The following is a 17,545-nucleotide window of genomic DNA, read 5'->3' as shown; positions in this document are numbered from 1 at the left end:
GAGTGAAGAGACAACCTACAGAAAGAGAGAACATATTTGTAAATCATATATCTGATCAGGAGTTAATATCCAAAATATATACAGAACCTGAACAACTCAATATTAAGAAAACAAGTAACTTAATTTAAAATGAAACAGAAGATCTGAACAGACACTTCTCAAAATAAGACATACAAAGGGCCAAAAGCTAGATGAAAAAATGTTTAACTTCATTAATCATTAGGGAAATGCAACTTAAACCATAATGAGGTATCATCTCATATCTGTCAGAATAACTATTATCAAAAAGGCAACAGGTAAGTGTTGGAGAAGATGTGGAGGAAAGGGAATTTCTTGTACACTCTTAGTAGTAATATAAATTAGTATAGCCACTATGGAAAACTGTATGGAGGTTCCTGAAAAACTTTAAAAACAGAACTACCATATGATTCAGCAATCCCACTACTGGGTAATACATCCAAAGGAAACGCAGTCATTGTGTGAAAGGTAGTCTGCACCTCATGTTCACTGCAGCACCGTTCACCATAGTTAAGGTATGAAATTAACCTAAATATCTATCAGATGAGTGAGTAAAGAAACTGTGTGTGTGTGTGTGGTGGGGGGGATGTATACACACATATATTTGCATATCATTCAGCTGAAAAAAAGAATAAAATCCTAATTATGCTAAATGAAATAAGCCAGGTACAGAAACACAGATACCACATGATCTCACTTGTACGTGGGACCTAAAAGAGTTGATACATAGAAAGAAGGAGTAGATGGGAGGTTACTGGAGGCTGGGCTTGGGTGAGCTGGGAAGTATTGGGGGCATGTTGGTCAAAGGATACAAAATGATAGGAGGAATGATGTCAAGAGACCTATTGAACAACCCAGGGACAATAAGTAAATAAACAGCCATATAAACACAAGTGTCTTTGAAGAATTAGTCAAAGTTCAGAGCTTTGTAAAGGGAAAAGCAATTACTAAAATGATTTCTGACATTGGAGTGTTGCTTTGTATCTGAAAGCAAGTTGCTGGAGAAAGACTTTGCTGTGTGATGTTTCCATGATCTCTGTATATGCATCTCATACATGGACAAGGTGGAAGTTTCTGAAAGACAGAAAGGTCACAAGAGGAATCATTAGTTGTAAAAGAGTGAACAAGGGCATTCCTAAGGTAAAATACACAGGAGGAAAAATCAGGCTGTTAATGAGATCAAGGAGAAGAGAGCGTTATGTAGTGTTTTGGACAAAGCTCTTTTCCAGCTGCTTTGCTTTTTTTTTTTTCTGTCTCCACTGGGTTTTGCCTGGATCACTGTCCCCATGGCTGGCAGCTTCACAGACACCCTTCTCTGAATGCTGCATGTAATGTGATCCACATCCCCAAACTTCCTCCCTAATTTACCTCCAGTTACTCTTTATCAATTTGACTCTTGTTTCCCTGTTAACCCACGTATTCTTCTCTTTTCCTTTTATCCTTGCCCCTCGCTGATTCCATCAAGGCTCTTGACTTTACATAACTCCTGGTTTTATTCTTCCAGTCCAAACATCTCTGATGAACTCCAGAATCATGTATCCAACTGCCTACTTGACACTCCTGCTTATATATCTAATAAGCATCTCAATTTAACACGCCCTGCAAAGGGCCATTCATGTGACCTCTGAACTTGTTCTGCACTCAGCCTTTTCAACCTCAGTTCATGGCAGCGCCTTTCTTCATTTTCTCAGACCCAAAAGTTTGAAGTCATCCCTGGCTTCTCTGCTGTTCTTTCTCCCATATCCTATCCACCAGATAATCCTTTCATTTTATTTTTTTATTTTTTTTGCTGGGGACAGAATCTTGCTGTATTGCCAGGCTGGAATGCAGTGGCTCAATCTCAGTTTACTGCAACCTCCGCTTCCTGGGTTCAAGTGATTCTCCTGCCTCAGCCTCCCAAATAGTTGGGATTACAGGTGTGTGCCACCATGCCTGGCTAAATTTCCTATGTTTAGTAGAGATGGGGTTTCACCATGCTGGCCAGGCTGGTCTCAAACTCCTGACCTCAGGTTGTCTGCCCACCTCAGCATCCTAAAGTTCTGGCATTACAGGCTTGAGCCACTGCGCCCAGCCTCATTTAAAAAAAAAAAAAAAAAAAAAGTTGACACGCCTTAGCAACCGTCTAGATTCTAAGAATGAAATGTATCAGTAGAACGGTATATAGTTTTACCTTAGTCTAATGGAAATTTGGAAAGTCATATAATATGTAACTCCATTTTCCAAAACTGTTTCAAATGCATAAAGTAACAGGGCTTGTCTGTTACTGGATAGTGCACAAATCAGATATATGATTTTTAATATTGAAGAGATTCTAAATGTTGGGCTTCTGTTAAATCAGCTTTTAAACATTCATAATAAAAAGTATTACATACTTCACATCTCTAAGTATTTGGACAATATATGTAATTTTAAGAGGACATAGTCTTTATAAATTGTGGGGGCAACAAGTTTACTATGGGATGAAATTTCACAGGATGCATAATGTGAGATGAGTGTATTGCACACATGGTAAAAAGATTCTATAATCGTGCACTTTGCAATGAAATCTTGCTTTGACATTATTTCCTTTGGATCCATATTGGGAATTCAGTAACTCTATCATGTATCTTTTTCAGAAATTACTGGATTACTAAAGTCACCAAAGTGTCCTATGATCAAATTTGACATTGCTCTCTCTCTCTCTCTCTCACTGTCTCTTGCTCTAAAACAGTAATAACATACTCATTATTTTAAGAGAATATTTGTCTAGAAAGATATAATGAGTACTCTGGACAGCTACATGCACTTTTTCGGGACAAAAGTAAAACCTCTTATATTTGCAATATAAAACTTAATGTGTTGTATGAATCTATATGACAGATGTTAATTAATTTATGATATATATTTTAATAAAAACATACAACTCTATTGTAGTTGTGTAAATGTTTTTTATTGGGTAATTTAAGTAAATGCTATAGAAGGTCCTAATGAAACAACCTAAATGAGACCTAAGGCCTCTGTCTCTAGTGTAAAACCCCATTTGATTTTACATGGAAACATGTATGACAATGTATTGTCGATTGAACGCCTTTATTCTTCTTGAAATCTGCATTGCTGTTAACATAAAACCACTGAGCTGATGGTTGAATCTCAGTGCTCTCACTTAGTAAATGTATGATCCTGGGAAACTCGACCAACTTCTTTGGACTCAATTTCTTCCTCTGTTGTTTGACAGTTAACAATGCATACCACTTCCTCTTAAGCAGAGTATTCCAAAGTATTGCCATCTTTCCAAATGTTCTGTTGAAGGAGAATACATAATAACCAATCACAAGATCAATATGCCTTTAGTAGGCACTGTCTGTTTGCTCTCTTTCATGTGAGAGACATACCAATAACTGATTTTCCATTTCCAGAGGAGACTAATACTTATTCCAGAGAAGACAGAGACTTTATTTAGAGTTTTTTTAGACTAATACTTATTCCAGAGGAGATTAAATGAAAGTACTATCAACCACAAATACACACGGAGCAATCCCAATATGCCGGGGCCTTTTCCAAGTGCACTGCATATATGAACTCCTCTAATCTTTGGATCAGTGTTTGGAGTTGGGCTCTATTATTTTCATCTCTTCTACAGAGGAAGAAATTAAGTCCCAAGAAGTTAGTTAAGTTTCCAAGGGTCATACATTTACTAAGCGACAGAAGTGATACTCAACCACTTGGTCAGTGGTTTTATGTTAATAGCAAAGCAGACTTCAGGAAGAATAATAAAGGTGTTAGGAAATAATCTCATGAGGGAGGTGAGGTTGTTATTGCTGGGGAGTTAAACAGCGGAGCTGAAGGTTTTAGCACTGAGGGCCAAAAATTCCCATCAGCAGAAAATGGAATAAGTCTACTTTAACAAAATGTTCACAAAATGCACATTTAATAATACAAGCTGCATTGATTTTGTATTATTCATTAATATAGAAGAAAGCCTTTAACGCTACGCTTGCTGCTACAGAAGGGCAGAAATGTTAAAAGATAACCAAAAACTAAGTCATCCTTTTCAATGTGATAAAACTTGCTCTCTACACAGGGAATATATTCAAATCTGTGGCAGATCTCAAACTATTAGAATACAGATAAATTATTCATTGATTTTGGCAAATTATGAGGAACACAGGTTTTAGAAGATAATCATCTGACTAAACGCGATTTGATTATTTTTAAATAAACAAAACTTCATCTAATTCAAAATGTGGAATCTAGTCCCATAGTAGACATGTAGCAATTTCATTTTGGATGATCTTATCTCATTTCATTTACAAAAAAATAGTATCCTTCACATTTCTAGAATAGTCTTTGTTAGTGCAAGTGGCTTAGTGAAAGTTTAGTAAACATATTCCTAAATATTAAATATAGAGAGCCTACCTTATAATAAGCAGCTACAAAGTGGAATGCATTTTTTCTTCTCTCTCACTTTGTTTTAATTCTGTCCGTTCAGAATATCAGGCAGCTAAAGAGCAAGCAGGGATCCTGTTTGTTCCAAGCACTGTCCGAGATGCTTAAGGCCCATGGGTGAATGAGTTCCACAGAGTCCTGCCCTGAGGAAACTGCCTTCCAACCAGATAAAGAGACATGAAACTTAAATAAACCCAAGACACCTGAAAATGATGAAGCATAGCTATTTATTTCAAGGAAATTTGTTCAATTCCCATTTCATGGGTGTCAAATAATATAAACTGTGTGTTTTAGAACCGTCTTTAAAAGTAATAAGTTGACTTCCTCTCAAGCTTGGCATTTGGTTGGTGGGGACCCAGGCGTGTTCAACATGCTTATCGAGAAGTGTTATTTCCGTTCGGGGCCCATCTACCCTGGCCATGGCATGATGTTCGTCTGCAATGATTGCAAGCTGTTCAGATTTTGTCAAGCTTAATGTCATAAACACTTTAAAAAGAAGTGCAATCCTCGCAAAGTTGGTGGACCAAAGCATTTCGGAAAGCAGCTGGTAAAGATCTTACAGTGGATAATTCATTTGAATTTGCAAGAGGTAGAATCTGAAAACCTATCAAATATCAGCGAGAGCTATGGAATAAATCTATGGATGCAATGAAGAGAGTTGAAGAGATCAAACAGAAAAGCCAAGCTAAATTTGTAATGAACAGATGGAAGAAAAATAAAGAGCTCCAGAAAGTTTAGGATATCAGAGAAGTCAAGCAAAACATCCATCTTCTCCAAACCCCTCTTGCAGGCAAAGGGTAGCAGGTGGAAGAGAAAATGGTACAGCAGTTACAAAAGGATGTGGAGATAGAAGATGCTTCTTAAAAATCTCTGAAAATGCCATTTGGAGACTTGGAACTGGTGAATTATTAAATTTACCAGTTTACTAAACTTTCACTAAACCACTTGCACTAACAAAGACTATTCTAGGAATGTGAAGGATACATTTTTTTGTAAATGAAATGAGATAAGATCATCCAAAATGAAATTGCTACATGTCTGCTATGGGAATAGATTCCATATTCCATATTTTGAATTAGGTGAAGTTTTGTTTATTTAAAAGTAATCAAATTGTGTTTAGTCAGATGATTATCTTCTAATCTAAAGTTAAAAAAGTTTATTTTTTACATAAGGTCACTTAAATGAAAAGTGATTAAAATATATGTCTCCTACATTGCCATCTACAAAACATCAGATAATACGGATGTTAGGTTGCATTTCAGTGTTAAATCTTCACTGATCGATGTCCTTATCTATCAGTACACCTGATACTTATGATTTAAGTAAATCTTAAAAATTCTACTTATCACTATAGAAATGAATTGTGGATGTAAAATGGTTATGTCATTTGGATAACGGCACTAGGCATCGTTTGTATAATAACTAATGGCAAAAATTCATGGCTAGCGATGTATAAAATAAAATCTTCTTTGCAGTAAAATATTCCTTTTATTAATGTTGTAGAAGGGAGGATACAACAAGGAATTAACAATTTGTATGACAGTGTCAAATATTATTTTGATTTTAGTATTTCCTGTTTTGGTTTATTTGCAGCTTAGAAGAGCATAATGACATTGTTTGATGAAGCCTTATTATTCTGGACTGTTTTGACCTGGTTTAACCCTTCCGATAGGGAGTTGTGGATGTTGGGGTGAGAACTGAATAATCTTTGCCTGGAGTGACATTACACTCTAGAATTTCCACTTTGGAGAATATTCAGTTCTAACTTGAGATTTCTGGTGGAACCAACTTTATTTTTCCAGCCTAGCAATGATCTAGAAGCAGAGGAATCCCAGTGCCTTTTAAAAGTTATTATGTTGTTTTTCTTTTAAAAAGCATCTGTTTTTAGAAAGTAGAATTTATGGATACAACATCTGTTCATTATTTGCACATAAAATCATTTAAAAAGTAAAAAACAAAAAACTAATAAGTTGAGGTGTTTGTAGTATTTACTGACACCCTTAAATAAATTATCTTAAAATTCAAGAATCACATCAGACTTGTTTTGAGATTAAATCATAAAGAATTGAAAGGGGTATCATATTTTTGTAAATTGATATAATTTTTATTTGAACTTCGATTTTAATTTGAATTAATTTTGTAATTTTTGTAGTGTGCATATGACAGAGAACCAATGCTTTAGATTTTAAAAAAAAGCCTCTTTCCAAATATTCTGTTTAAGTCCCAAAATGAAATTTAAAATAGTATTAGAATAATTAATACTACTATAAATACTGCACTTTCTAAAACTAAATAAGTAGGACTAGTTAGTTAAAATGTTGAAGGCATTAAGTTAACTTCATCGTGAAAATTAATGTGAGAACTGAAAAAAGAGCAAGATGATGGGTGAATAAGAGCAGAGTGAAATATTTTATTGAAAGGAAATCTTGTAAGAAAAATGAAAGACAAAGACGCATTATTTAACAAGAGAAATGTAGGCTGTATTCAACTCCAGAAAGCGTCCATTGCCACTATTTACAAATCAATTTCTCCTCATAACATTCCAAATGCTGATGAAATCACAGAAATTTAAAATCTAAGTGTATGTTTAAAACCTCTTGAGGAGCAATTTCCTTTCTAGCCCATAATGCTCTAGTTAAATATGAGTATCTATTTTTACTATTGTTAATAGCAGATATAAGTTCCATTTTCTTTGCATTTTTTTCAACTTTTATAGCAAACCTGAAAGGTTGGCGATAAAACTTTATAAATTTTAAGTTTATTTCAAGTAAAAATAGTTCCTTTTAAATTTTACAGTCATTGATGGACTTTGAAAAGACATGCTCCATCTCAACTTTTAGTTAGAATTCTGTTGAGGCCAGAAGTAGTTGTCTTTCTTCCTTTTCAGGATATCAAAACAGAAAAATCTAAAAAATGTGTGTTGGCAATCTACTTTAAGATTTTGAAAGTCCATATATTAAAAATGTTTTTCATACATAAAGTTAATTATCTTGCAATTATATATATTCTATAATACATAATATAATATTGTATATAATATACACATATATATATATGAAATAACTCTTATTTGGAGAAGAACAGTGCTTTACCATTTCTTGTTAAGCTGATAGTCTATCTGTTCTCTTCTTATACTAAATGATGCCAAGCCACATCCTTACATAATAACCCAATAATATAACAAGTACATCTACTATTGCGACCATTTCCCTGTACCACCTCTATTTACAGTATGGTGGAGGCAAATGCCTTTCTTGGCTTGTTGTTGATTATTACTTGCCTTTTGAATGCTGGTGAGATTTCTTAAATGTTCATCCTTACAAACATGTCATTTTCTGTGTTTTCATGGTGCTATTCAGAGCAGTACTGCTTGGCCACTTTGGAATTCGTAAGGAGAAGGGGTAGAATAGAATTTTTTAGTCAATTTTATAAGACCTATTTGAAAAATTGAAAATGAAACTGATTATATACAAAATGACCATCTTAAAATCTTCTTGGCTAATAGAGATACTTGAAGGAGAAACTGTAATTTCTGCAGATCAATGACTATCAACTGAAGAAGACAGCATTTGATTTTCATATTAATCACAAAGGTGTTCTTGGTTACAAGTAGGTGAAAAACACTGATTTGGATGCTCTGTGTTTTGATACTGTGATAAGGATTCCTCCTTATTTATTTTTCAATATGAGAAAAACTACTTACCCTGACATTTTATATATATATATGATATATTATATGTAAATATATATAATACATAATATAATACTAAAATATCATATATTATATATTATATCATACATATAAAATGTCAGAGTAGGTAGTTTTGCACATATTAAAGAAAGAATTCTTATCACAGTATAACACATATGATATTATAACATATAAGATTATCTATAATATATATTATAAATATAATATGTAAGTATATTATATCCTGTAATATTTTATATATATACACATATATACACACACAGACACACACACACACACACACACACATACATATGTTGCCTGGGTTTTTTCTTTATTTTTTCTGGGCGGTTGAAGGAGGAGGGTAATGAATTATTATCTAATTTACCAAATGTATTTATCATTTTAAATTGAATTTTTGTTTCTAATTCTGGTACTGCACTGTATTTTGAGATGCAATATAAATGAAAATTCTACATTATATCCACCCTGTAGGGCTTTGGTAATTCAGTAGGAGTGAGGGACAACCAGTCACAGTAATGGCGATTTCAAGCTGAGACACCTACCCTGAAGGGAGGAGTTTTGGCGATTTGAGAACAGGGGACCAGCTTGACCTGGAAGTACTTGGTGGTCAGTGCTGGCAGAGCATGCAGTCCAAGAAGTATTTCCTGTGTGTGCGACACTACCTGAGAGCTACAATAGTTCACACTCAGGCACAGAAGCTTCCCCTGTAGATAGAGCGTGTCCATCAAGTAGGCATTTTTTTCTTTTACTCTCAAAGTTAAACTTGTTACAGATTTACCAGTAAATGCGGAGGCTGTGGTGTTTTCATCAAAATACATAGCCTGGAGATGACACCTTAATTTCAGAGTAGTGGTGAGTGTAAACATTGTTTCAAAATGCCTGTAACATAATGTGAAAATATCTGTAATTGTCCTTGGTAAGACACAAAGATACTGCCCATTCTTCTGTGGTTTGTTGTCTATATAATTGAAAGGAAAGCCACCTGTTAGTTAAAGGTGATTGAACATAAATGTGTAATTATTTTCCCCATTCGAGTTCATGAATCTTATGAATAGGCACAGATGACTTCAGTGAAATAATCCTAATGGAGAAAGTTCAAGGGTCTCTTCTTGTTGCCTAAATGAAGAATATCCGCACTCTAAATTCCATCTCTAGACTCCTTAGCTTTACAGCGATCTCACAGGTACTAGCATATTCTAAGCAGGGTCATTCATGTTTTCTTTTTTTTTATATACTCAGAAGACCAGAATCAAATGTGCAGATCCAATACCAGATGGTATTGAAACTTTTAAAAAAATGAAAAAAATACTTTTCTAGAAAAATTGCAGAAATCTAGTTTCCAAAATTTTTACATTAGAGGGGAGGCTTCAAGGTTATCTTTGACTTTCATTTAGGCATAATCAATGGGAAAACTACCTGGAGTTTCAAGAACATTGTAAGTTATCATCTCCTCTTTAGAGAGTAATCATGTTTTATTCTTCAGGACAATTATGATGTGACATGCACACTAAAAACCTGAATGGAGATATTCATGATTAGAATCACATTTTCTGAGATCCTACTAAGTGCTTCGTACTATGCTAGGTATTTTACACATTCTAAATCCCAAAGAATTGTGCAAGGTGAGAGAAATGAGCCCTAATTTACAAATGTGGAAACTGAGGCTTAAGTTTATCTGGCTCCTTTTGTGATTTTGATTTATATTTTCCTAGCTTTTAATAGAAGTCATGCCTCTCAGGCATTTGATTCTATAGAACATAGGACAGGCAATATCATAAAACTTCTTTTTTTGCAGGGAGTATTTTGGATGCAAAGGCCTCCTTAGGAACAAAGCTTTACTATGGTAGACTCCTAGAAATGTCTGGAAGCTGTTCTGTTTCTACCTTAGTGCCTTCAGTTAACCTCAAAGCTTCTCGAGTAATTAAAAACTGTTCTCCTGCTTTGTGGATGATGCATTTATATTTGTTTTGATTCAGTTGGAAGGCTTTGTGATGAATACCCTTATCTAACTTGTCACTGTCTCCTAGATTTTGGGCTCCTGTGGCAAACTGTTACAGAGGCAGGGTGTTGGAGTTGGTCTGGAATTCCTTTTTCCTGGTTATTCTCTGAGGTGTCCTTTTATCAGATTGACTGCATTGAACTGCTCATAAACGTAGTTGAACTGAGAGCTCTCATGAAGGGAAAGTTCTCTCTGTTTCTCTTTTTACGCACTCACTCTGAGCAGCTCCATCAAATTATTGTTTGACGCGTTAAACTATAGCATCAAACTCTTGAGAGTTCAAAATGTCAATGAAAACCTTGTCTTGGGGCCCCCAAATGACGTATTTTATTTCATAATTATTATTTTCACCTGAATACCACTCTTCTTTATTTAACCAAACATATTAAACCCTATTGAAATATATTTCTGTTTCCGTAAATGTTCCTATCTACCTAGTCAAAAAAATCATTTATTAGGAATATTCTTTTGTTCTTTTTCACATATCTCTCTCCTCCAAATATCTATTAACAATCCTGGCAGTTTTGCCAACAAATGACATTTCAACATGCTTGAATTCTCTCCATCTCAACTCTAGCATCTTATGTATTTATGCTATAATTTATTCATTTCAAGAAATGTTTCTATAGCACCTGCTAGGCATCAGATACTGTTCTAGCCACAAGGGCATAATACTAAACAAAAGCAAACTTTTGTTTTCTTGGAGAGTACAGTGGACATTATGGAATGCCTTCAATTTGCATAATGGATACCAGTAATTATTTTGAAGGGAACAATATATTCCAGTAACACTATGTTCTCTGTGTAGAGCTGTAGTGCTAATTACTCTGATTTCCTTGAACATAACAGGATAGAATCAAGGTCTCTTCTGGTCATCTAACTAACTAGGTTTAACATAGGTCATAATGAGCTATTAGTAAGTGAAACAACGTAAACTACAGACGTTCACAGTATTTATATTATTCTTTAAGGGATTACAGATCTTGACTTGCGTAATAATAATGCTCTACCCCATATCCTTAAATTATATGCCATTTCAAAAACTGTCTTGGTTTAGTACTCCTGTCTCCTCAATTACAACACAATTGTTTCAAAACAACTTGTACTGTTGCATGTTCTCAAAATACAATGTTAACAAAAAAGGTTATAGAATTTCAAATGCCAGTCAATCTAGGAAATTTGCCAAGTTTCACTGTTTGAGTTTAGAAAAACAGAATTAAGTTAGTCCAACTTTTGACAAAATCTAAGAAACGTAGAGAAATTTCTCAACACAATTGATTTTTTTCTATTTTGCCAAATCTGTGTTTCAACCACCATTAGGATTTTGATGAACACGCTTTTTTTTTTTTTCATGAGAAGTACAGAAGCTAGCAGGCCGATAAGATAAAAGCAATATTGTCATTTAAAACTACTTTTTCTAAATTTTTTATTAACTTTCAGAATAGTTTGATTAGTTCTGAAAATAATGGAGCAAATATTAAATTAATATTTAATGTATGATCAAAGAGATTTCAAAATCTTAAAATAATTTATCTGTTTTGGAATTGTGAAAATACAGGCATACCTTAGAGATATGGCAGATTAAGTTGCAGATAACAGGAGTTAAGCGAATATCACAACAAAGCATCACATAAATTTTTTGGCTTCTGAGTGCATATAAAAGTTGTGTTTACACTACAGTATAGTCTATTAAGTGTCCATCAGCATTATGTCTACAAAAACAATGTACCTATCTTAATTAAAAACACTTTAGTGTTAAAAAATGCTAATGATCATCTGAGGCTTCACAAGACGTAGTATTTTGCTGGTGGACAGTCTATCGTCATTGTTGATGACTGCTGACCGACGAGGGTGGTGGTGGCTGAAGGCTGGGGAGGCTGTTGCAATTTCTTAAGATACGACAACAGCGAACTTGGTTGCATCGATAGACTCTTCCTTTCAGGAGAGATTTCTCTGGAGCATGAGATTCTGTTTGTTACCATTTTACCCACAGTAGAAATTTAATAAAAACTAGAGTCAATTATCTAATTTCCTGCCACTGCTTTATCAACTAAGTTTAGGTTCTTTTCGAAGTCCTTTATTGTCATTTCAACAATGTTCACAGCATCTACGGTAGGAGTAGCCTCCATCTCAAGAAACCACACTCTCTGCCCATCATAAGAAGCAACTCCTTATCCATTCAGGTTTTATCATGAGTTCATAAAAATTTAGTCACATCTTCAGGCTGCACTTCTAATTCTAGTTACTTTGCTATTTCCACCATATCCACAGTGACTTCCAAACAGTAAATGTTTTGAACTCCTCAAAGTTAGCCAGGATAGTTGGATCAACTTCGTCCAGTTCTTGTTAATATTGATGTTTTGACTTCCTCCCATGAATCAAGAATGTTTTTAATGACATTTAGATTTTGTCTAGAAAGTTTTCAATTTATTTTGCCCCAGTTCATCAGATGAATCAGTATGTCTGGCAGCTATAGCCTTTCAAAATGTATTTCTTAAATAATAAGACTGGAAAGTCAGAATTACTCCTTGACCCATGGGTTGCAGAATGAATATTGTGTTAGCTGACATGAAAACAGCATTAATCTCCTTGCATATCTTCACCAGAGATTTTAGGTGGCCAGGTGCACTGTCAATGAGAAGTAACATTGTAAAAGAATTTTTTTTTTTTTTTTTCCTGATCAGTAGGTCTCAACAGTGGGCTTAATCTATTCAGTAAGCCATACTGTAGACAGATGCACTATCATCCTGGCTTTATTGTTGTATTTTACAGGGCATATGCAGAGTAGATTTAGCATAATTCTTATGAGCAGGAGAATTTTCTGAATGGTTAATTGGCACTGGCTTCACCATAAAGTTACCAGCTGCACTAGCCCCTAACAAAGAGCGTCAGCCTGTACTTTGAAGCTTTGAAACCAAACACCGACTTCTCTCTAGCTATGCACCTCTCAGGTGCCGTTTTTGTCCAATGTAAAGCTCTTTTGTCTACGTTCAAAAATCTGCTTTAGCGTATTCTCCTTTATCAGTTCTCTTACATAGATTTTCTGGATAACTTGCTGCAGCTTCTACATCAGCACTTGCTGCTTCAAACCTTGCACTTTTATGTTACTGAGATGGCTTCGTTTTTTAATCTCACAACCAATCTCTGCTAGCTTCAAACTTTTCTTCTGCAGCTTCGTCACTTCTCTCAGCCTTCGTAGAATTGAAGAGAACTAGGACCTCACTCTGGATTAGGCTGTGACTTAAGGGAATGTTGTGGTTGGTTTGATCTTCTACCCAGAGCACTAACACTTTCCTCTATATCAGCAACAAGGCTGTTTCCCTTTCTTATCATTCCTGTGTTTACTGGAGTATTATTTAATTTCCTTCAAAAAATTTTCCTTTGTATTTACAACTTGGCTAAGTATTTTGCACAAGAGAGCTACTTTCGGCTTATCTTAGCTTTCAGCATGACTTCCTCACTAAGCTTAATCATTGCTAGCTTTTGATTTAAAGTGAGAGATGTGTGACTCTTCCTTTCCCTAGAACACATAGAGGCCATTGTAGGGTTACTAATTTGTTTATTTTAATACTGCTGTGTCTCAGGGAACAGAAAGGCCCGGAGAGAGGGGAAGAGATGGGTGAATGGCCTGTCGGTGGAGCAGTCAGAACGCACACATTGATCAGATATGTTTGCTGCCTTCTACGGGTGTGGTTCATGGCACCCCAAAATAACTACAGCAGTAACATCAAAGATCACAGATCATCGTAACAGACATAATAATTGTGAAAAACTTTCAAATATTACAAAAATGACCAAGGCGTGACAGAGAGACACAACGCGAGTTTATGCTGTTGAAAAAATGGCACTGATACATTTGCTATTTCAGGGTTACACACAACTCCGATTTGCAAAAGACGCAATAACTGCAAAGCAAAATAAGGCAATGCGCAATAAAACAAGATATGCCTGTATCTGAAATTTAGTTCTTATCTATACGTCACAACATGAAGTTATTATTTTAATTAATAGTTTGGAGCTTTGCAGTGCCCTAATGAAGATTATATTTCCCAAAATGCACTGGACATTGATATACATCCAATCATTAAAAGTTCTTTATATAATAAGCATTTTCATTTTTGTTTGCATACTTATTTCAATAATTTCTTTATGCATTACTTCTTGCATTGACCAATTTGTTAACCTTCATAGGGTATATTTTCAGGGTAATATATATTTTTAAAGAACTGCATAAATTCCAACCACTTCCACTTATAAGAAAATATAACTTTCCCAATTTTTCAACTTTTCTCAAAAGTGAAAATTTGGCATAAGTTCAGCAGCACTGCATGACTCAGCATATCAACATCAAAACGTGAAACAGCGCTTCTCCCCCTGCTTGAAATTCTTAAGTATAACTTAAGGAAAACTATTCGTATTTATCTTTTAGGTTTCCTGCAATGCCCAGTGAAGTGCCTAGGCATTTTACAAATATCTTCTGAATGAATGAATGAATGAATGCAACTGTAGCTCACTGCAGTGTTGTTATGTGTAGTTACACTAAACAGTGACTTTTGTTTGCTTTGTTTAATGTGCATGGCACCATTTTGAGTGATGACAGAAGGGTACGTATGGTCTATGACTTGTAAACACTTGACAATTGCTAAAGCACAACATGGTTTATGATATGCCAGGTGATTGGACATTATATGGTCAACTTCCTCCGTTTTAGCATTGTTTCTTTTGGACTTTGCGTAATGACCAACAAATTAAGCATACTCAAGTATAAACAGTTTTCTTGCTAATTAGTATCAATTATGTTTTTTTCCCATTTTAGAACCCTCATTTTCTTTTCAAATTTTTGATGAAAAGGAATTATATTATTACATTTTCCAGAGCTGTGCCCAGGCAACAAGATATTTTATCTTTTTCCCAAATTTAGTGAACGCCAAAGTGTTAGATGTGGTGAAAAGAAAGCCATTTAGTGCTCTGCTCCCCCTCCTGGCTGAGTTTCATATTACAGCTTGAGTTTCTGAGTTTGTAAGTTTCATCACACAGTTTGAGTATTGCAGTTTCTACTGTAAAGTGATGTAACAGAAATTTCTAACTTACATGTGTATCCATAATTTCCTGTTAACATCCTGTTTGTGTTCAGATAATTCTTTCATTTAAAATATACTTCATTATTATAGTAGATTTGTTTGGATCCTGATTCAAACAAACCAGTGTTAAAATAGCGTAATACTAGAAATCTTAAAAAAAATGTAATTATGGAATGGGTAACAAGAAATTATTGTTGACTTTATTAATTTAATACATATATTATGGTTATATAAGAAGATGTCCAATTTTTGTAAATGTATGTTGATGTATGCAGGACTAGGATGACATAATATCTGTTATTTGCTTCAAAGTACCCTATTTAAAAAGTATATTTAAAGGTTGCTTTCATAGAGGTAGAGAGTAGGATGGTGACAGAAGCAGGAAAGGGTAGGAGAAAGAGGGGGAGAGTGAGAAGTTGGCTAACAGATACAACATTGAAGCCAGGTAGGAGGATTAAGCTATAATGTTCTCTAGCACTATAGTGTAACTAGAGTGAGCAACTTGTTGTATATATTCAACTAGCTAGAAGAGAATATTTGGAATACTCTCAACACAGAAATGATAAATGTTTGAGGCTGTGGATTTACTAATTACCCTCATTTGATCATAAAATCTTATACCCATGTATCAAAATATCACACTGTACCCTATAAATATGTACAATTATTTTGTGCCAATTAAAAATAATTACTGGGTTCTATGTACAACACTATGATTGTAGTTAACAATATTTTATTGTACAGTTGAAAACTGCTAAGAGATAGATTTTAAGTTTTCTCACCATACCAAAGAAAAAGTTAATTATGTGAAGTAATAGATGTATTAATTAATTTGATTATGGTGATCATTTCACAATGGCTACAGAACATATATCTCAAAATATTGAGTTGTATACCTTAAATACATACAATTTTTATTTGGCAATAATATGTCAATAAAGTCATTAGTAGAAAAAATAATAACTAAAAAATCTGATGATTTTTAATTGGATATATGGATCAAATGTAATAAAATGTTGAAGTCATTATTCAAAATTTTGAAAAAAATTTGAGTCAGCGTGATAGACATATGGGAGTCATTATATTATTCATTCGACTTTTTTACATATCTTGTTTTTTTTCCCAAAATTAAGTTTTAAAATGTTTCCTGATTGTGATGGTGAAGAGAACTTCAGCAACTATTCCCTAGCAGGAATAATATTCACGACATTTGGGACTAAGGAAAGTGATTGAATTATTACTAAAGTTGAGACTGTGAAAAACACAAACAACACACTTATTGTCTCAGATTTTATGGTAATGTCGATAATTCAGTAGATTTTAAATGCCCAGGGCATCAATCATTACCCCCATTCGCAACTCCTTTCAAAGCTCAATCAGAGCGGAAATGAGCCCTGCTTCTGAGCAAGGAGGAAGAGAAAGGAGCATGAGCCGTGGCCTGTCATTCACAGAGAAGGACCTTGCGGCCATAGGGAAGTGACTGTACCAAACCCGATGGACAGCACTGCTGGAGCCGGGCTTGAAACCACGGTGCCCTTTTCCTATTTATCTCCCTCCAGCATACATGTATTCATTTTCATGGTAAACATTTTGAAAGGTAAACACACTTACTGTTGCATTACGTTCATTTAAACAAATCCATGCCAACAAAAATCCTCTTGAAAGTCAAGGGCCCTTTAGGACCAAAATGCGGATTAGAAGCAACATTGCTTTAAAAGATGATGAAGCAGATGATTCCAACAGCCACACTTACTAGGGGCTTAGCATATCAGGGATGATGGTAAGCGCGCCTTTCACTAGGTCACCACATGCTCGCCGCAAACCTGTGCCTAAGTCCTGGTGCCAGGTCCCATTTTCCAGGAGAGAGCAATGAAGCCTAGAGAGGTGCAGTGACTTGCCCAGGTCCTCACAGCTGATGAGCAGGGAAGGTGACCTCAGGGCAGGCCGGATCAGTCCACGGTCAGGGCGTGAGCTGGGAGCCAACACACTAGAATGCTTTTGGATTAAGAAGGTGGAACAATGTTCCAATGCTGGAACTATGATGCGGGTTGCCCTGCCAAGTCTCACCAGCCAATACTAGTTATGTTTTGTGTTTTCTTTTTTACCCTTTTTTCGTAAATAAATCTCTGCATTTAATCACATCGCTGAATCACGTTTTTCCTGGTAACTGCTGGTTGTTTTTTTGTAGGGGGGAGTTTGGTTGCAAATGTGCATGGTTACTCACTATTTTATTACAGTCCATATTATTTTTCTGTCTTAAGCATCGCCCTCCACAATTCTGTATTGAATAGAATCCATCTCACAGAG

General features: G+C 35.0%; 1 pseudogene; it reads left to right on the top strand.

Moving 5' to 3' along the window:
* Positions 1–4,813: 4,813 nt before the first annotated feature.
* On the top strand, positions 4,814–5,307 carry LOC101144596 (probable ribosome biogenesis protein RLP24; annotated as a pseudogene).
* Positions 5,308–17,545: the final 12,238 nt, after the last annotated feature.

This window comes from Gorilla gorilla, chromosome 7 (genome assembly GCF_029281585.2).
Source record: "Gorilla gorilla gorilla isolate KB3781 chromosome 7, NHGRI_mGorGor1-v2.1_pri, whole genome shotgun sequence".
Classification (NCBI taxonomy): Eukaryota; Metazoa; Chordata; class Mammalia; order Primates; family Hominidae; genus Gorilla; species Gorilla gorilla.
This window is presented reverse-complemented; position numbering and strand designations above follow the sequence as displayed.